The sequence below is a fragment of the Triturus cristatus genome, chromosome 8 (assembly GCF_964204655.1).
Source record: "Triturus cristatus chromosome 8, aTriCri1.1, whole genome shotgun sequence".
Lineage (NCBI taxonomy): Eukaryota > Metazoa > Chordata > Amphibia > Caudata > Salamandridae > Triturus > Triturus cristatus.
In genome coordinates, this window is record NC_140591.1 from 42,618,903 (window position 1) to 42,633,325 (window position 14,423).

Sequence of the window (14,423 nt, forward strand, 5' to 3'; positions counted from 1 at the left end):
ATCCCCTTCAGTGCCCTCCCCTTTCCCCGCCCTGTGCCGGCCGTTGTATTAGCGGGCGGGGTTTATGACGAGCTGGTCTCGTCATGGGCACAGCGCAACCGCGGCCCATGACGAGACCAGCTCGTCACGGGCATTGAAGAGGTTAAAAATCAGTAATTTTAATCATAACATATAAACAAGACTGGAGCTTAAAACTCAATAAATTTTCAACAGAAAACTCTGCTCCAGCATATGCACTGCCAGCAACCTGCCAGGCCAGTGCACAACACTTGCATCACCCTCTCTCTGCCTGCCATTGCACTCCATGGTTCTGAAAGGTAAGAAAAAAACGTGCATTTGTGTTTCAAATTTCCGATCCTGCAGCAGCCCACTTCCAAAGCCCATACATGACAGTAACCCGATTCAAGGCCCCATTCTCCCGATTATTTTTTATAAATCTCCCACTTTGCTCTTCTGAAATGTTGGCATGTATGATAAATGCTGCTTACAATACACTGCATGCTCCTGCTAAAACAAACAGCAGCACTTGATGCTGAAGTGTATTTTCAATGCAGTGTAACTTTCTCGTTCTGGTGAGATCTTTTCACGAAACAAACACAGAGGAGAGTGTTGAGAGACGATGAAAAACTCGACACGAAAAATATACTTTCAATTTGGTGTTTGTGAGTTGGTCACTTCTAAGCTCGCTGTCGCCTTCGGTGTAGTCCGTTGTCTCTTTCAGTTACTCTCAGCCGAGCAGGCACGTGATTTCCTCTACTGGGTCAGCGAAGGCAGAGACACAACCAGCAGTGAATGCAGTCACTTCTGGCCTCTTCCTCCGGCTCCGCAAGCTGTATGGGGTGGAAGGATCCTCTGTCTGTGCGGTGACCTTCACCCCCTGACCCAGACATCACCCCCGGCCTCGGATTGTCATCTTCACCGTCCCAGGTCGAGGGAGAGAGGGCTCCGAGCAGGTGTCTGCGCAGGTAGGGGTCTTCCTGTCCACCCCTCCCCGCTCCTGGACAACCTTAACTCCCCACTCCCCCACTTCAAGCTATGGCCCCTCCCCGCCTGCGACCCACTTCACCTCTCCCCTTCCCTCCTCTCCTGTGCAGCCTCTCCCCCTCTCCTGTGCAGCCTCTCCCACCTCTCCAGTGCAGCCTCTCCCACCTCTCCAGTACAGCCTCACCCCTTCCCAGCTCTCCTGTGCAGCCTCTTCCCCCTCTCCAGTACAGCCTCTCCCCTCCCCTCCTCTCCTGTGCAGCCTCTCCCCTTATACCTCTCCTGTGCAGCCTCTCACCCTCCCACCTCTCCTGTGCAGCTTCTCACCCTCCCACCTCTCCTGTGCAGTCTCTCCCCTTCTACCTCTCCTGTGCAGCCTCTCGCCCCCCCCACCTCTCCTGTGTAGCCTCTCCCCTTCCCACCTTTCCTGTCCTGTCTCTCCCCTCCCACCTCTCCTGTGCAGCCTCTCACCCTCCCACCTCTCCTGTGCAGCCTCTCCCCTGTGCAGCCTCTCACCCTCCCACCTCTCCTGGGCAGCCTCTCACCTCTCCTGTGCAGCCTCTCCCCCTCCCACCTCTCCTGGGCAACCTCTCACCTCTCCTGTGCAGCCTCTCCTGTGCAGCCTCTCCCCTTCTGCATCTCCTGTGCAGCCTCTCCCCTTCTGCATCTCCTGTGCAGCCTCTCCCCTTCCCACCTCTCCTGTGCAGCCTCTCCCCTTCCCACCTCTCCTGTGCAGCATCCTAGCCTCCCACCTCTCCTGTGCAGCCTCTCCCCTTCCCACCTCTCCTCTGCAGCCTCTCCTTCCCACCTCTCCTGTGCAGCCTCTCCCCCCCACCTCTCCTGTGCAGCCTCTCCCCTTCCTACCTCTCCTGTGCAGTCTCTCCCCTTCCCATCTTTCCTGTGCAGTCTCTCCCCTTCCCATCTTTCCTGTGCAGTCTCTCCCCTTCCCATCTTTCCTGTGCAGTCTCTCCCCTTCCCATCTCTCCTGTGCAGTCTCTCCCCTTCCCATCTCTCCTGTGCAGCGTCTCCCCCTTCCCACCTCTCCTGCGCAGTCTCTCCCCTTCCCATCTCTCCTGTGCAGCGTCTCCCCCTTCCCACCTCTCCTGCGCAGTCTCTCCCCTTCCCATCTCTCCTGTGCAGTCTCTCCCCTTCCCATCTCTCCTGTGCAGCCTCAACCCCTTCCCACCTCTCCTGTGCAGTGTCTCCCTCTTCCCACCTCTCCTGTGCAGTGTCTCCCCCTTCCCACCTCTCCTGTGCAGTGTCTCCCCCTTCCCACCTCTCCTGTGCAGTGTCTCCCCCTTCCCACCTCTCCTGTGCAGTGTCTCCCCCTCCCCACCTTTCATGTGCTGTCTCTCCCTCCCCACCTTTCATGTGCAGTCTCTCCCCCTCCCCACATTTCATGTGCAGCCTCTCCCCTTACCACCTCTCCCGTGCAGCCTCTCCCCTTACCGCCTCTCCCGTACAGCCTCTCCTCCTCTCCCCACCTCTCTTCTCCCTGTCACCCCTCTCCTCCCTGTCACCCCTCTCGTCACACTTTTTCTTCCCTGGTCCACATCTCGACCCTGGATTCATTGCACACCTTGAAAGTACTTCTGCTCTCATTCTTTGCACAGGCTCAACAGCAGCAGGATAGATGACACGGGGCACGTCGTGCACATGATGCACATTTAGCTGTGTGAATGCTCTGAAACGCCTACTAGGGCTTATGCACCAATCCAGGAAGCGGGAAAATCATTGCTAGGATTTTATTATTTGTAATTACCCGTCTTGATTGGCTCTTTCAGCGCAAGAGATTAGACGAACACATTTTAGTACTGGTGTCCGGTTCACCTCACTAAAAAGCATTAGTCACGCATTTACAGAGCTCTAGCTCCTCAGCCATGTGGGGGTTAACAAGGCTCTATGCTGTCATAAAAACAGCTCGTGTGCCCTGCGTACTGTGTTCTGCCACTGCGCTCTGCATAAGAATGCCTTCCAGCCAATTCACATTTTATTAAGCTGTTGGCTGGGACTGGGTGAAATCACTCAATTGTGCTATGGTAGCCCTGCCAAAAACCACGCAACACGCTAACGCCTTTTAGTGAGGTGTCTGCATCACTGCACTAAAATGCTTTGTCACGCATTTACAGAGCTCCTCGGCTATGTGGGGACCAAGGAGGCGCTATGCAGTCAATAAAAAAACAGCTCGTGCACAGTGTTTACTGTGTTCTGCCACTGCGCTCTGCATCAGATTGCCTTCCAGGCAATTCACAGTTTAGTAACCTGTTGGATGGGCCTGGGAGAACTCACTCAAATGTGCTATGTTATCCCTGCCAAATACCACGCAACAGGGGTTAGACTGACACCTTTTAGTGAGGTGTCTGCATCACTGCACTAAAATGCTTTAGTCACGCATTTACAGAGCTCCTCTGCCATGTGGGGATCAAGGAGGCACTATGCAGTCAATAAAAACACAGCTCATGCGCAGTGCTTACTGTGTGCTTCTATGGTGTTCTGCATCAGATTGCCTTCCAGGCAATTCACAGTTTAGTAACCTGTTGGCTGGGCCTGGGTGAACTCACTCAAATGTGCTATGGTACCCCTGCCAAATACCGCGCAACAGGGGTTAGACTAACACCTTTTAGTGGGGTGTCTACATCACCACACTAAAATGCATTTGGTCATGCATTTTAAAACTACCACACTGACCACTTGTGTGATGCGCTTGACAGCAAGTGGCTGTGACGTGTTCATGTGCCTGCTGTATTAAAAATAATACCATAGCTTCTGGTATCTCAATCAAGCACTGGCAGCAACAACACTGTAATTTACTTTTGTGCCTCAGCTGGGCCGGGCACAGCTCTCACTGTACCACCTGGTGTCAGAGCCGGGGCGTGGTAAATAATAACTGATATCAGCTACCATTTTTCTGCGATGTGACTCAGGGCTACAGTGACATCTGGGAGTAAAGTCGCATTTCTCCACTGCCTTGTTTCGTGTCTGTCTCCTGTATGTGTACGAGGTCACATACTTTTCTGCCTACAGAGAGAAAGAAAATAATACGCATGGTCCTTATAGCAGACCATTTTGCGTTTCACTCCAACCAAAATGCTAGGTTTGCATAGTTCGTTTAGATTAAATAAAATACTAGGTGCAACCGAAATTAACAAGCAACAATGACTGAAGATGACAGGGGCAAACAAAAACAGCAGTAGGCTTGCAGGTGCAAGCAGCACCGGGCAAGCAACGGCGACAGGAGCAAGGAAGAATTTTTTTAAAGTATCAGAATCCGAGCCGGAGCCATCTAAGGACACCAATAAAGCAATTAATCTGTGCAAACACACACAAAAGAATGCGATACCAATAGGCGCTGACAAATGAGAAGCAAGGAAAGAATCAAACAAAATATCTCAGAAGCTAATCTCAGGCATAGCCTAAAAATGACGCAAGGGAGCCGCTTGAGGCGTGACGGAGATGCACACTGATAGATTTAGGCCACAAACGCCCCGGTGTCAAAAATGTCAAACACCAGTACTCGCCTCCAGACCAAAGCCTGGCGTGCCCTCGTCTTATCAGGGATCTGAGATAGAGACAGACAGACTAGGCCAGATGCAAAGACAGGCAGATACGTGCACACAAACACAGACACTTTTAAACACATTCACACATGTTATAAAAACACACAGACTGTACATGAAACTGACTATCTTGGGGCAAAAAGACGGCGTGGAATGTGGGTTTGTTTAGTTCAGTAACAAAGGCCAACTACAAGACTCTGAATAATTAACTGTTTTATTGTTCTCCAGTTATCATATACGCTCGATTATTTATAAAGTCTGTAAAGGTCTCACAGGATCATTCCTTCTATTTCCCTTAGGCTTAAGCCATGCGGGCTCCTTCCTAGCTCCAGAGACCGACTAGAGCTCCACCTACAGTGACCTCAGATTTAAGGAAAAGGTAAGTGTAATTTTAACCAAGATAAAATAAATTAAAAATATTGGATAGCAGATTCTCTCAACCTCTCATTCATGGCTGTTCTTCAACTGTATCTTTTCTAGCTGTGTTCTACATTCTTTATACTTATTCATTCACACTCACTTCTCTCCTCCCCCTCACAAGAATAAGGCCCTTAGTTAGGCCATCAAGACCTGCTTCTAAAAGAAAAGAAACCCAGGTGATTTTAGAACTCACCCTGTAAGCAGGATTCTGTGCACGATTGTCATAGTTTCGCCCCCGGTTGTCCACCACGGGGTCTGTGCCAGCCTCTATGCCCTTAGTCTCCCCAAACTTTTCCTTCCCTGTCACGCCCCTGGTCAGCCACGGTCCTGAGCCATGGTGGGGCCACCGCTTTCCAGGTGGAGTGCAGGCTCCCATCTCTGTTTGTCTGTATTTTGAGGTCTGCCTCTTAGCTATGTGGTCCTCCTCCCTCCAACAGCATCTTCTTGGTTTCAATTTCTCCTGGCTGTCATCCATGCTGTAGCTCCTCTGTGTTCCCCTATGCAGCAGGGTATCCTCCTCCGGCAGCTGACTCCTCGTTGGTGGTCCTTCGCTTCCCAGGTCTTGGGGTCAAACACTATCAGCATCAGAGAACCTTTTATAGGCATTTGTTGGTTTCCCCTCTCCAAGTCTTTCCTTTCTATTGCCCTTTATGTCTTCTAAGATTTTTTTCTTCTTTCCCTGTTTTCCAGTCTTTCTTCTCTTTCTGCATTTTCTTCTGTTCTTCCTTTACAAGTCCACGTCCACTCTCAATATGCTGAGGGCATCGTTGGGACACCTCCTCTTTAGGTAAGTACTCCCATCCACGGAGAGGTTAATGGTAGCTTCTTTTTCCCATATGATCAAAACTGCTAAATCATGCATTGCTCTGTTAGCTCTCTGTAACCAAAAATGCAACACTGTACTTCACTCTCCACATTACTAGCAAGATGTAATTAAAACCACATGTTGAAAAACTAGCACATATTCAACCCACAAGCTGGTGGCTAGTTTTACATTTGTTTTTTTCTTGCTACACAAAACACATGAAACATAGGCATTTTCTTTAACACTGAGACTAATGACTACATATTTCAGATCCTGAGCGCGTTACAAATAGTTTACATTGCCTGGACACACATGTACTTTTCTTTCTGCAAGGGAATTGAAGAGTTGATTGGCAGCAAATGACTTCCCACAGCTCAGAGGCCCTCTGGGGGATACAAAAGCCTTTTTTTTGTTAATTACTATACTTTGTTCTATTAACTCCATATTGCTCAAAAAAGGATGCTCTCTTTCACTACCCACACTACTAGCAAGACCTAACGAAACCCAAAATTAATTTTGAAACCATACTTTAAATCAACAAGAAGCTTAATGTCAAAACCTGAGGTGCACTTATACATCTTGTATCAGCAACAGTGATGTCTTATCACCAGTTCTAGTCTCCTAAACAATATGTACAATCCATCAGCCAGGCCGCCGAATGTTTGGTGCCGGGCTCCGCTTTCACTCTGGCAATGCCAAGCCTGCAAGGAATCCGGCCAGATACTTGGGGAGTTGGATTGTCATCTGGGGCTCATTTGTCTTTATGTGGATGCTGTGCATGGAATGTTCATCAGGCAGATACTTAGGCAGTGGATTGTTAGATGGGGTCATTTGTCTCTATGTGGATGCTGTGCATGGAATGTTTATCGGGGAGGTACTTAGGCAGTGGATTGTCAGCAGGGGATCCTTTGAATCCATGCGGATGCTGTGCTCGGAATGTTCATCAGGCAGATACTTAGGCAGTGGATTGTTAGATGGGGTCACCTGTCTCTATGTGGATGCTGTGGTAGGAATGTTTATCGGGGAGGTACTTAGGCAGTGGACTGTCAGCTGGGGGGCATTTGTCTCTATGTGGATGCTGTGCTCAAAATGTTCATCAGGCAGGTACTTAAGCAGTGGAGTGTCAGCAGGGGATCCTTTGAATCTATGTGGATGCTGTGCTCGGAATGTTCATCAGGCAGAGACTTGGGCAGTGAATTGTCAGATGGGGGTCATTTGTCTCTATGTGGATGCTGTGCTCGGAATGTTCATCAGGCAGAGACTTGGGCAGTGAATTGTCAGATGGGGGTCATGTGTATCTGTGTTGATGCTGTGCTCGGAATGTTCAGCAGGCTGCTTGTATCTGGAAGCCAAATTAGTTTCCAAACAAATTCAGAATCTTTTTTCTATCTAGTTGCTGTCAGAGGCGTCTCATACACTCCCAAACCCACCACAATTTGAACCTGAAATCATCACTTTTTGCAGGCTGTGTGTGTGTGTGGGGGGTGGGGGGTATTGAATCAAAGTACTTACTAGAGAAATCATCATTGGGAAAGTCATTGGGCCTCGGTTTTGGGACCAATTGGCTTTCCCAGTCCCTTTTGATGATGCTATAGAGCTGTTGCTGTGCAGCATGGCCCGAAAAAAAGAGAGTGCCATATTTTATAGGCGTACACATGCATGATGACCGGTGCACATGCAAGCGTCATTGCTTGCCTGCTTGTCATTACATGCCTACTAACTGATACCAGGGCCATTTTGTTTTACCTATCCAAGATACCGCAAGAAAGGGAAATAATAAACAGGAATAGCACAAAAGTGATTTTGCTAGGCAGGGGCGTCAGCAGCAATTCGCTGCCCAGTCATAGCCAAAAAAACATTTTTTCCAGGCTTGCAATGTAGGAGCAGGTAAGAAAGAAGAAACGCAGAGTGAATGGGGAGAGGAAAAGCAGCGCATAAAGGAAAGCAGCGCGGCCGGGGAGAAGCACACACTTCCGGAAGCATCACAAGGATAGAGTTTGGGGTAGTTTAGTTGGGAGGAGAAGCGCACGAGAAAGCCTGCAACACGAGGGAGACAACAGCACAGAAAGACACGAGAGGTTCTGAAAACAAAGACGTACTACAAACCCCCTGACAAGAACCGCTTGTATTGATTCAACAGTTTTCATTCACGGCCACTACATGAAAAACTCCCATACAGCCAGTTTTTTCAGAAACTGTGGTGCCATTCAGGACTACAAACAGCAAGCAGGAAGCTGGCTCTGTATATCCTATACCAAAATAAGGTATAGTGTGCACAGAGTCCAGAGGCTCCCCATAGGCTTTACAGAGGCTAAAGTACGTTACACTAATGCTCCCTCTTGTGATAGTTTGGGCAAGCCTTTAAGCTTATCAGAGGGCTGTGTTAAGCATTTGTTGTGCACACTCGGGCAAGAAATGATTACACCCACTCAGTGACTAAATCTGAAACCAATGATCTGTAAAAAATATCATGTTTTGTATGTTTAGAACCAAAGATACTTTGTTGCAGTAAAATATGTTTTGCAATATCACAGTTTCTCAGTATAAAAAGTGGACACTTATTGCAGTTTTCAAACAGTTCAATGTTAACATCTAGAAGGAAAACAATAATGCAATTTCACGGATAAGTGCACGACTTACACTTCGGGTTTTAGGATCAACACTGGACAAGGGTCAAGTAAGCACAGACACTGCACCACCAGCGGTACTGGGTCGGCCGGGTACAGAGGTCAAATTTGGTATCGGAGGCCCAATGTTAATCAAACAAACAATATCACTTTATTTGGTCAAAAAACAATAGGCCATAAAAGTACATTGAAATATTGTATGCAGCTGTAATCACACATACAAATTTCAAACAATCATACGTTAAAAAAAACAGTTTTAAAAGGTGCATAAAAGACTTAAACGATCCAAGAAAGGCGCATCAAATAATACTTCAAATATACAAGCTTTACATGAGCAGGAGAAAATACAGATCAAAATCAAATATCTGTGCACTGTTACAGGTTTAAGGGCGGGAGCTGCCATTTGAGGGGGATAAAGAGGAGCTACAGAGAGATCGAAAACCTCAAATAGGGTCCGTCCTGCACTCATACTGTCCTCCATTAATCAGCCCAGCATACCTGCCAAGTTCTATGTAATAAGCCACAAATGCGCATATAGATCTTACAGAATAGCCCAAGATAGTGTTTCTAGCCCCGAGAGCTGCTTTAAAAAAAGCGCAGACAGTAAAAACAATTTCAGGTGAGCACAGAGATTGTAGGTGCCAGAGGGCTGGTCTGCATCGTCAAAGCCCCAGACTCCTTAAAAGGGGTCTTAAAAAGTGCTTTCATGCTACGCTGTGCAAATTACCAAAGAACATAGAGTGCAGTAGTGGTTGCGCAGAGTCATTTTCACAGGGACAACAGGAAACTAAATTCCCATCTGGTTCTAAAAAGTGTTTAAAAATGAGACCAATAAATTGTCCCTGCTCTGAAGCGGAAAAGAAGGGACAGCTCCCACCTTGACAGGTCCAGCGACAGATACAGAGGGGAATTGTCTGTGTATATGTGGAAATGAGCCTTTTTAGGGGCCCACTGGTGCAGGGGTTCACCCTTATCTGTCCACTGGTTCTTAAACCAACAAAAAAGAGATTGGCACAGAAGCTGTAATATCAAATAAATAGATTTATTAACCTCTCATGAGTGGGACTACATCTATACAACACCCTCGGGCACTGTATGAGGTAGTCCAAGGAGTACAGAAGCCATGGGCCTTATATACCCATTTGTTGCATAGTCAGCATGGAGACTCAAGGGGGGAGTTACTGGCACATACAGGAATAGTTATTGACTAACATGGGCACACAAATATGTCTTGGTCAGCAAAGTGGGAGGGGAGACATTTCTGCTGACATCAGTTAACACAGCCTGACAGTTGCACTCTAAGACAGGTGCATTCTGGCAGCTACAGGCCCTTCTGAGCATGTGCAGTGCTCTGGCTCAGTACTGAAGGAGTTAACTATAGTTGATGACTCAAGCAGAGTAGAAAAGCAGGCAACAGTGAAGACGGAAGAAGCACATGGATAACTAAAATGGATGCCACAAACAAAATGGCTTCAGCTTAAGCTAACGGTAATTTCTGCGATTTCCACATATAGAAAACTATAATACTCCGACACAGACGATTTGGATAACTCGAGTTTCAACCTAATGTTTGATTAGTGGGCCTTAACTCTTTCCGTCACGGTGGGTGTGAGCGTCAGACAGCCGGGGGGCGTCAGAATCGCGCACCCGTAGAATTCGCCCGCACCGCGGGGGAATTCCACATGCGTTCAAGGGGTTAAAAAGTGTTTTCATCTCCATCTTGGCATTTTTAGGGATGCGACTAGGTTTGATAAACCACCCAGATAAGCCAAGGGTGTCTTGGTCTCATACTGCTGATATAGTGGCTTTTAAAAAGACCACACAAGACCCCTAAGGCCACCTCTGCCCACACATCTCGGCTATTTTGGACAACGCCCGTACGCTTTTAACTATTATAATAACCTTTTATACTTATAATATTCATTTGCACAGCTTTGCACAGTTATTTTAGCCCTTACCTTTCGGCTTCCTCTGTCCGCCGCGGCTTCACACCGATTGCTGCGGAGGGAAGACCTATAACTTTGCACCACTTCCGGATTCCTACTCCCGGTCTAGGTCAGCGTTCCAGCTGCACCTATTTAGGTAGAGGCTGTAGCGGACGCGCCTAAGGCAAGCCTGTTTGCGCCCGTCCGTGCCTTGACCGGGCCCAGGGCCAGCAACCTTGGCCCTGTTCCTGAAGACAACCCTCTGATTCAATATACCGGTGAGAGTTTGCGTGTGTTATGCCCTTCTAGACGTCAATTATGCAATACATTTTCTAGTGAAGAACTGGCAAGATTAGAAAATCCACAATGCTCAGGTTGTAAGATAAAATTCATAGGGCCCCAATTAAGATGCAAAACAACAGCAGAGAGCCCCTGGAGTCCTGCATAAAACACAGTGAACTTCAGTTAGCCCTCATTAATGCAAGATTGCTAATAAAACACAAATACGAAATAGCAGACTTTATTGTTGATAACAAACTTGATGCACTGTTTGTGACAGAAACATGGGGTGGCAATGCAACTGACCCTGACTTCAACATCGCGGTTCCTCGAGGATACAAGGTTTTTAGACTCGAGAGACAACTAAAAATTAAACACACACTGTTCAATAATTCCCTCAGAATGTGAAGCATTCCTCTTCAAAATTACACCTCTTAAACAAGAGACGTTGATCTATCGTCCACCAGGCCCCAAAAATATATTCTATCTAACTTCCACTCACTACTAAAACTAGGTCTCGAATCCAATTTCTTTACCATTTTAGGAGACGTGAATTTTCACCTAGAAGTAACAATAGATAAAGACACACGGGATCTCCTTGAAATGACATTAGAACTAGGACTTAAACAACTTATACAAGACCCTACACACTCTAGATGGTCTTTTCACCAACAATCCCGCCATCTCTAATCTCTCCATTCTTCCTTTAGCTTGAACTGATCATTATGCAATATTATTTAGATATAAGTTGCCTCTATCTAACACTGCAACTACATCAAACACCAAGATACTCAGCAGACCCTGGCATAAAATTGATCCGGTATTACTGGCACACCAGCTAGTTCAAAGCCAACCGGACCTTGAAAGAGAAGTAGATTCTTCAGCTAAAAAGTGCACCACATGGCTTGAGTCTAACTTTGCAAAACTAGCACCTATTACCATGGTTAATAAGTATAGAAAGACACCATCAGCTCCTTGGTTTTTTGAGGCCCTGAGAGTAGAAAAACAGCGGCTCTCATTCTGCTGGACCACTCCGCAGTGTTTGACACGGTGGACCATGTTCTTTTGGTCCAACGTTTGAAAACCATAGGGATAGGAGGAAAGGCCCTCTCTCTTTTGACATCGTTCTTATCAGGCAGATCCCAAACGGTACATCTAGGTAAGTTTAAGTCCTCGCCCTTTGTCTTGCCTCGTGGGGTTCCTCAGGGTTACTCGTTGAGCCCATCGCTTTTCAACATATATGTTTCTGAACTTGCCCCGTTGATCAGAAGTTGTAATTTGACTCCCACTTCCTATGCTGACGATACCCAGCTGGTAATTTTGACAGTGGGTAAGGATGTTAATCACTCCCTCAAATTGCATGATTGTATGATTGCTTTGAGCAGCTGGATGAGTTGTCATTGCTTGAAGCTGAATTCAAGCAAAACTGAAGTGGTATTGTTTGGTAACCTTCTCCCACCTTGGTCTATGGCTTGGTGGCCAGACAGCCTGGTTTCCCCTCCTACACCAGCAGTTAAAGCCAAGAATCTTGGTGTTATTATAGATGAAAAACTTAACTTTGAGACCCAGGTTTCCAAGGTTGTGTAAAATCCTTCCCTTCATTCCCAAAAACACCAGAAAGACAGTTGTGACCGCGCTAGTTTTATCCAAATTAGACTATTGCAATGGTCTATATATGAACCTCTAAGCCAGACTACTTAGGAGGCTGCAGGTGGTAGAGAATGCCGCCGCTAGATTAGTCCTGGACATTCCTAAATATCAGTCCATTAGGACAGGTATCCAGGACCTGCATTGCCTTCCTGTCTGCCAGCGTGATAAACTTAAGGAACTCCGCATTGCCCACAAGGCACTGCATAGAGAAGGTCCAACATTTCTTTGGAATATTTTCAGCTGGTACTCTCCAAATAGACCCCTGCGATCGGCTAACCCCAGCGTGATGACCACCACTAGAATCAAAAAGACGAACTGGGGTGGTCGGAGTTTCAGCTATAATACCATCGAGCAGTGGAACTTCCTCCCATTACACCTCAGGACGATTCCCGCCCTCCTTGATTTTAGAAAACAACTTAAGATGTGGCTTTTTAGAAACTAGCTTCTTTGACATAGTATGTTGAGCCTGAAAGCGCCAAGACACCCACGGGTATAAGTGCGCTATATAAGTTGTAATAACATAACATATATCTCAACCAGGGTATGGCGCGAGCCCTATCCAGCATCAGGCAATCGGATATTATGTACTTATAGACTTTAGCGGCTGGGTTCAGCCAAAGTGCAAACCCATAATAAGAGTGGCGCCAGTAAAACCCTGACTTAACTTGAGGTGGGTGATAAGGCTTGGAGTGCAGGGCAGTAAACTTAACTGCCTACGCCAGCAGTTCCCAAACTGCGCCGCGGCACCCCGGTGCGCTGTGAAAACTAGCCAGGGGCGCCACGAACAGATGAGCCCACAGTTTGGGAATCGGTAATTAATAGTATGTTGCACTTATGTGCATCTAAATTCAACACTGCTCCCTGTGTTCAGGCCTGCGGTGGTTGCCCTGGGCCATAAGAGGGCAGTGCAACCTCACTTTCAAGCCGTCCAGTATCAGGACAGAGGGAAACGAGGATATTTCAATGCATTTGCTTTCGCGCTGTCCTGTGAGGTGAAGTCCGCTGTCTGACAAGCGGAGAACACATCATGCAACCCGTGGGTCTTTTTGCACGCAGTGACGAATGCTTACATAGAGCGGGAGTCCGTTGTCTTCATTGAGCTCAGCTGTAGGATGCAGGCGACAGGACAAACAATCAGCTCACGCTCCCTTTACCAACTAAACGGAAGTGTGTGTCTGCATTCCAGGAGTTCCGCTGAGTCAGACTGCCCACAGATTCGGTCCTGCGCGGGTTTCCTGCTGAGTTCTCAGCAGGCAGCAAGGGCGGGTGACTGTCACTCCCTAACATGATGGCGTGCTGTCTCTCTCCTTCTGCTGTTCTAATCTAGAGGGTCCTTGCCCAGAATTTCAGCATAGCTCAACCCAGACCCTACTGATGTCTTTCAAAATGTTAATGCTGCCGCTGAGGTCTTAGTGCCAGAGAGAGGCTGTAAGAACAAGTATCTGTTTGCAAAGAGGCACATATATTATTTACGCACTCTTACGCATTCATAAAAAAGTGGGGCTGGGAAGCCACAGATAGATATGAAGCAATGCGACTTACAGGTTACAAAAACCACATGGTCAGTGACTGGCTACCGCCCTCCCCCTATGACCTCACCACCCCCGGACACAGAACATAGACGTGGTATCTTTGGAAGGCGGGAGGTCGCGAGACCCCCCGGCCGTATTTATTAAGTTATAAAACAATAAATTTTATAATTTGCATGATAAACAGTTATACAAAAATCAGCAGGACATTAGATACATTATTGTCAACAGGTGTGAGTGACTATCCTTAACAAAGACTCTAATACAGATTGTTTCCTAACCGAGTCTAACATCCTACTCTGCATTTTTGTATACTAACATTTCTGGGCCATATGGCAAGGTCGCTAACCGGTGTCAGGTCCTACTAGCTGCGCCTCCCCTACAGGTGTGCGCATGCGCAGCCGGGCCCGGTAATTACCCGGTCCACGCTGTGAACTTCATTTACCCACTAAAGGAGGGCCCTTACTCTGCGCCATCCGGTAACGTCATGAGTATGCGCGCGCGTGGTGGCTACCAGCCTAAGGAAAGCGTGACTCCCCAACCCGCGCCCCTTTGAAGCACCAGTTACCTTGCCCCTGAAGTTCTAGGAGGGGCCAATGGCCCCTCCCCCTGGGCGGGCACCTCCCTAGGATGATGCCCGCCCCCTCAGA

General features: G+C 47.6%; 1 protein-coding gene across 1 annotated transcript in view; it reads left to right on the forward strand.

Moving 5' to 3' along the window:
- The first annotated feature begins 760 nt into the window (after positions 1-760).
- The window catches only part of LOC146799963 (uncharacterized), a 62,708-nt gene continuing 49,045 nt past the window's right edge, over positions 761-14,423 (forward strand). The window contains exons 1-2 of the mRNA XM_085620893.1: positions 761-965; positions 4,838-4,917. The gene's annotated coding sequence lies outside the window, so the exon portion shown is untranslated. The remainder of the gene's footprint in view (positions 966-4,837; positions 4,918-14,423) is intronic.